Source organism: Aptenodytes forsteri, unplaced genomic scaffold, assembly GCF_000699145.1.
Source record: "Aptenodytes forsteri isolate BGI_AS27 unplaced genomic scaffold, ASM69914v1 Scaffold15, whole genome shotgun sequence".
Classification (NCBI taxonomy): domain Eukaryota; kingdom Metazoa; phylum Chordata; class Aves; order Sphenisciformes; family Spheniscidae; genus Aptenodytes; species Aptenodytes forsteri.
This window is the reverse complement of record NW_008795129.1, coordinates 9,751,186-9,758,386: the sequence shown is the minus strand read 5'-3', so window position 1 is coordinate 9,758,386 and position 7,201 is coordinate 9,751,186. Positions and strand designations below refer to the sequence as shown.

Sequence of the window (7,201 nt, the reverse complement as noted above, 5' to 3'; positions counted from 1 at the left end):
GAGCGGCTGTGTGGTGCTCAGTTGCCAGCTGACGTTAAACCACAACAATCACTTTTCTTTGGAGCCTCAGTAACTGCTATGTGATAAACATGCAGGCATACTGCATGATAATGAGTGGACTTATATATAAAAACTAGCAATTAAATTTTTCCTTTTTTTTTTTAAATACCTTAATTGGTAGTTAATTTATGCACCTGATTTTTCAGGTGCTTGTACAGACTCATTAAAAATGACCTCCAAGAAAAGCAGGAATGCTGAAAAAGGAGGCAGAATGACAGGTTGGCTGCTACTAAGTTTAGCCTTTTTCTGTGCTGGGAAATGCTTTTGTAAGTACTGTAATTATATATGATGGGAAGTTTCAGAAACTTTTCATATTCCAAAATATTACAATGCTAGTAACAGACCTGTCAGTATTTCTCTTCCAAATCCCTGTTTACCACTTTGGTACAAAATTCACTACAGGCTGAAATCTGGTGTGTACCATATTAGCCTGGAAAAGAGCAATTTTGTATTCTTTTGTTATATAAAATCTGCCTTTTTTCTGTCAAAAAATTAAGGAATTGTTTATTATATCCTAATTTGAAGAAGGAAGCAAGGAAATGTAAGAGTAAATTTGTTTTAGTCAGTGCAGAATAAATGGACTAAAAATTTGGTTTTAACATAAAACTGTGAGGCTACATAAAATTAGTTGCAGCACATGTACAATGACATCAACTCATTACTTTATTACAAATGTCCTTAAAGCCTCACGCAGACTGGCAAGTTGTGAAGCATTGGCTGCCTCCTTCAACTAATAAATACTTTACAGTGGGGAGAAGTGCATAAATGTAGGTCTTCATTTTATGCAATTGATCATATTTGAGATTTAAAAATACCAATGTACATGGTAGCCACGATGGCTTTATAGACATAGGAATCCAAAGGGTACATTTATTGTCTCTTGGGAATAAGTCTGCCTCACAATACTTTCACAGACACATTAAAAATTCCATGTGCACTTTCCTCACTGGTAACCCCACTAAAGTTACATAAATGCACTAATAGAGCTCTCACCTGCACTCTTTGGTCAAGCCAACGTGTCCAGGATTTTTGAAATCTTAAATGACCTTCTCCAATCATTGATCCACTCTTGCTTTGCCTCTTACACACTTTGGAATACGCTTTTCATGTCAAGGACATCTATGGGGGCAGATTTTCTGCTTGGCAAAAGGCAAACACACCCAGTAGTAGTTTTTTAGTTTTCATCTAGCTGTGACTGAATTCCTCACTGCTAAAGTAAGGGGCTGAACTCTGCAGAGTATTATGAAGACAATCCGTTTAAGCTATGTAAAGTCCAATACTCTATTGTGCAGTGTCAAAGGTCTTTAGGATCACTTAAAAAATATTAATTTCAGTAGAATGATTTCTTAGGTATCCTGCTATATGAACTGATACGAGAATGCCAAGGTGGTGGCGTGATCTCAATCTCTGAATGTTCAGGGGTAACATATGAAGAACAAATAATAACCAGGCCACTCTAATGTGTTTTACCTGTCTTTTTCTAAGCTTATCAAAGCTTCATAATTCAAACAGAGATGCTGAACTTTAGATTAGGGGCCACGTCTTCCTAAGTACTTGTATGGTAGCTAATACAATGGACCATAATCAAGGCTTTATTGAAAACTAAATATTAAATAGCAATAGCAATTCAAATAATACCACCATCTCTCTAGAGCACAGTACATTGATTGCCTTGTACTTTTTATAGGATAATTTTAAAAGCAAAATAAAATGTGGATTGATTGTACATCAAATATAGAATGGCATTATGTACAGTACAAGCGTGGCAAAATGTTCTCTAAAGGAAAATGCATACCAATACCTAAATCCCACTCTGTTCTGCTTCCTTTTTCATTATAGCTGATGTTTCATTTTACCATATACATTTGAAACTCACTTTGTGTTTTAATGGAATGCTCTGGGCCAAATTGATCTCCAGTGTAATGTTACATGTGCATGTCAGACAATTATTACGATTTTTAATGGCATGAGTTTGGGGTGGCTGCATTATTCATGTGGGGCATATTGATGAGAAGGTCATACAGGTCACTGCAAGAATTTAAAATACTTCTGCAGTTCAGAAATGTACTTTTTACATACGTACTTTTAAAATGCGTGCTTACTGGTTTTGCTTTTTTAATTGATCAGTACTAATATTATTTATTTCACCCTTTGTCTATAAGGTCAAATTTCATTAGCTACTCTTTGCAGCCTCAGAATAAAATTTAGACTACAATAAGCTTTAAATTAGAAAATCCCAAAAGAAAATTCCAGTGTTGTAGCAGATTCTCACTCTCTTAGAAAATTAATGGAGCAGACTTGTAGAACATTTTCTGTATCCTGTGCCTATTCATTTAACATATTCATTATGCTGGACATCATGTTATGTTTGAGCATTTGCAAGAACCTGCTCTATTTTTTAGCAACAAAGCTCCCGAATTTTCTTCATTATGAAAATATTGTTAGGTTCTGCAGGGCTGTCTATAAGAAATACTTCAGAGTTCATTATATTTCTGACATCATTATAACAATATCCTGGAGGTATGTTTTATCTGTTGTGGTGACTCTATCCCCCTTCTTCTTGCAGCTCCTGCAATAGGGGATGCAGTCAAGGAAAAATGGCATCATATCCATATTGCTTATACATTATTCCTGTTCCCCTTGGAGCTTGGTTTTCAGCTGTGAATTGGAGGAACCCAAATAGGTCTTGTAACTTACATCATGGACTAGACCATCCACAGGCAGCTCCAGTATTTGGGATGCAGAAACATGATATAGAAAATCATCCCGAAGTTTCATAAACTACCCTCTGACAGGAATAAATGCTTACTTTGAGTGGAGGTATATAGAAAATATCCTTCATTTGACATGGTAGCATCATGGCTTTGCCTTCACCAAGGGCTGAGTGACTGAATATAAAGAGCCATGGCCAAGAGGACACTTGCAAACAAGGCCTGAGCATAATGAGCCATGGCTGACATGACAATGCAAAGAGGATCTGAGTGTAATGAGCCTTAGTGTGGGCCGTGGATCAACAACCGACAGGAGAATCGTACCTGAAACTGCTGGAAGGGTGTACTGTGATCTGATTGGCAGCTTGTGTCAGCATCTGGCTGTAAAGACATTTGGCAGCAGAAGCTGGGGTTGGGGGGGAACATTGTTATGTGGACACCCAACACAGTGTAGAAGCAGAGTGCCTGAGGTGGAACTGCTATGTGTCGGCGCTGAGCTTCTGCCCAAGATCTTGACACAGAGGCTGGTCAGAGGGAGTGTCACATGTCCCTGGGCTTCACTGTGCTGCCTCACTGGGCTGGTAATTGGGGTGGGTTTCAGTTAATTGTGTGTATGTGTGTGAAAAGCTTTTTCTGACACAGCCTATTTGTTGCTTGGTCCACTTAAATTGAACTTAGCAGTGTCACAACGTTTAGTGTTCCATTTCCCTCTGTGACATCATGCCATTCCACTTCGTAGTATTCGAGGATAGAACATATAATTTAGGTTTCGATCACTTTTTAGAAGCATTGACCATCACTTGCCTTCAGTCTTTCAAATCACATTTAAGAAAAACACCATGACCTACAGACAATACGTACAAATACCCCAAGAAGAGCTGGAGAAACCTGAGTGATTTCTAAGTGTTGGGAGCATTTTGTGACATTTATGTACAACAGTGTTTGGAAAATATAACATCAGACAGAAACGAAGTTTTGAATAATCCTAGTAACAGATATGAGGTTGTGGTTTAAAGGACTGGAGCAACTACAAGTAAAACTGTATTGCCAAAGAGCAAACATCATTTAGAGTCTACTTTGAAAATTCTCTTTGTTTTGAGAGTATCCAGAGGTAGCTAACCAAATCCTTTGCAATCAGGAAAAAAAGCTCCTGCTGATCTTGCTTTTCAAGAAATTATCCTGTGTAAATTATTGAAAAGATGAGTCACTATTTCCGCAATTTCCTGTAAACACACACATATTTCATGAGATCCTGTGGGAGAGGAATATTTTAGAAGCATAAAACCATAAACTTACAATGAACTTCCGTACTTTGGAAATGTCTGACACATATGGGCCAAACATTCCATTTTTAACTCAAGATTTACATTCTCACTAGAAAGATCAACTAATTTTTTATTTCATAGCATTGTGTTTTAACCATCACTTCTTTAGCTGTGCTTCCCATCATCAGATTAGTGTATGCAAACAGAATAGGATATACAGAGACCAATTTGTTAATCAAATCCCTTCTCATTCTTTTACTCTTTCTTCTTATGATCCCTGCATGTTCTTGGTATTAAACATGAAAAAACTTAAGAGTGGTTCTTGTTAAAAATGTAGCTCAAGAATTCAGCATGACCTTTTACATCTAGACCCTGATTTAAGAGCCAACACAGCTGAAAGCATAAGATAGCATGCTGCTGTAGCACATTAAAAGGTCAAATTTAAATGAGTTCAGATTGAGATACTGTTCTTTATCTTTGGGAGGAATCAATTATGAACTCCAGTTAAATATATAACTCTCATGACTTTTTCTCAAATGGCATATATTGATGAATTTAACCCATAATTATGCTAGTGTTAACAAATACTTAACATCTGACTCCTAATCAGTCATACCAGAATCAAGAGGTATTTAATGTTTGCAAAATTAAGTATGTGTATTGGTTGGTCTTCTACAGTAAAGATCTGATATGTGTGCAACAGTATTTCCCAAACTATTTAGTCCAAAGGGAGATTCCTGTCCTCAGCATACAGAGTAACTTTTACTTTACACTGATCACTTAGGATGTTTTTAACAGTTAAGATACTGAAGGAAGGACTGGTAATTACCTTCAATGATTCTACTGTGGACAAGGGCTGACTCCGAACGCTGGGTTCAGAAACTTGTTCCTTTTTCTCCATTTCTTCGTATGAGGTATCTGTGTTAGCTGTGAGGCGGCCAGAGTACAGGAGCCAGGTGGAGCCCTTTCGAGAGCTATTTTTTCCCCACTGTTGCTAAGATCATTCATCTGTTCTGTTCAGATCTTGTAATGGGATCCATTTTGGCTGTGGAGGTTCCCAGCAAGGTCAGTGTGTCTCTCTAGAAGTGGCTCTTTATGAAGGAATGAGTTCCATATACCTAAAGTCCCAAATTAAAAAACATATCTTACTCATCCACAAACCACTGTGTGTGTGCACACATATATATGTGTGTGCGTGTGAGTGTATATATGTATGTATGTGCATGTGAGTATATATGTATGTATATATATACACATATATATGTACACACTAAGTAAGACAAAATGTAAATAATGTGGACAGGGGTTCTAACCATTGTTTCAACTTGTTCTGAACAGCTACATCATGCTTCAGTGGAATACGTTGGACTTTTGCCATTGACTTCAAAGGAATCAGATTCAGGCCACTAAGAAAGCAAATTTTTGAAACCAATAATATTTAAAAAGCCTGGCTTTGAAAGTCATGATATGAAGCTCAGAGTTTGCTCTCCCCTACATAGAAATAACCTGTAGGGGGGAGAATGGGACCTTTAGATAATTAACTATTCAGTAAGTCTTAAGCAGCTCAATAGTGCTTTTTATCTTCAAAGTCCTTTTAAACATTAACTAAGTAATCCTCTCAATCCTCTGAAGTAAATAATTTGGTATTTATTATCCTGGTGAAGAACTGCTATAAATTAAAAGAAAATGCTGAAAACAGCACTTTCCATTTACATTTTTTAAATAGGAAAAAGAAAAAAATGCAAAAAACTCAGGCTGTGAATCTGCATTTCCTTGGTACTTACTCTATTTCAAGAGTTACTGCTCCAAAGGAAAAATATAATCTGTATGACTGCCCACTGCCAGAGATGGAAAACCTACTGCAGAAAGTAGCTGCCTCTGAACTCTACTTCTCTCCTAAACAACTGTACTTTTACGTGAACTTTTCTGGCACATGCTTCAGATAGCCTTCACTGTCATGAATTGCCCTGATTCGTGGAAGGACTGCAAACTCTCACAGTGGATGACATTTAGTATAGATAAATGTAAAGTAGTGCACCTGGGAAAAAAACCCAAAGGATAGCTAAAAGAAAAGTGTTACCAAACAGGAGTAAGATCTTGTGGTTGTGACACGTAGTTCTATAAAAACATCAGCTTGATGTCCAACACAATTTAAAAAAATTAAATTAATTGCTAAGAATTATTAGGAAATGTTCAGTGGGGTTTCCTTTTAAGTATATATTTCAGTGGATAATCTCACCATTCCTGTATATTTACACTTACATACACAAATGGACTGGAGAATAAGTGTCTCTCATAGGATTTCAGGTTTTGGTGTTATTTCTTAGTGGTGGAATTAAGCACATTTCCCACAATGTTTTTCAAGCAAATGGTGTTTTTCTAACAATTATCTGACAGACTACCACACACACTCAAGCCTCTCATATTTACAACTGTATTAAAAAGACTGAGAAAGAAGGTAAGCCTAGATCACATCATCCAACAGGTATGTTTGCATTAGAGGACATCAGCATTCCTTTAACTTAACTAACTTTAAACTCTCCTACAAAATGCTGAATGCACAATACCAAAATACTAGCTAACAGACTTCTGATTGGAATTAGTGGTCATGTTAGTATTGCTATTCTCTGTTTATGGGGAAATGAAATACAAAAAGTGATATGGAATATTACAGAATTAATTTGTATCATATTTTTATCAACACGTCCCTAATATTAATGTATGTGCTAAATCTGAATATTAGCTTTACACCCATATGCATGGTAGGAAAAAGGCAGGCACTTCATCTTTTTCCATTATAATAATTTATTCTTGCAAAATCATATCTTTCCACATCTATACTGAAATTAGAAAAAAAAAATTACTCAAGAGAACATCTTTTCTGATGTTGAGTTTCCAATTGAGTTTATGGGTGAGCTGAGCATCAGTTTTATGCTTCTGCTCTGTGCCCTTACCTGTCCTCCTGAATGATGGCAAATGACACAGTAGAATGTTAGGATGAAGACATGAAAGTCTGAATGAGATACTGGAAACAATTCTGACAATCACACCAGGAAAAATGTGAATTTACTTCATTCCAGGAATCCAATTTTTACATGGTGTAAATTGTATGTTAATTCTGATAAGGAGATGGTTTATTTTTCCCTTCTGCTGATTACTGAGGAA

The 7,201-nt window shown here is 36.5% G+C and overlaps 1 protein-coding gene across 1 annotated transcript in view; it reads right to left on the bottom strand.

Moving 5' to 3' along the window:
- Window positions 1-4,970, bottom strand: part of LOC103897674 (heparan sulfate glucosamine 3-O-sulfotransferase 1) — a 116,103-nt gene extending 111,133 nt beyond the window's left edge. The window contains exon 1 of the mRNA XM_009277786.2: window positions 4,866-4,970. The gene's annotated coding sequence lies outside the window, so the exon portion shown is untranslated. The remainder of the gene's footprint in view (window positions 1-4,865) is intronic.
- Between the last annotated feature and the right edge of the window lie 2,231 nt (window positions 4,971-7,201).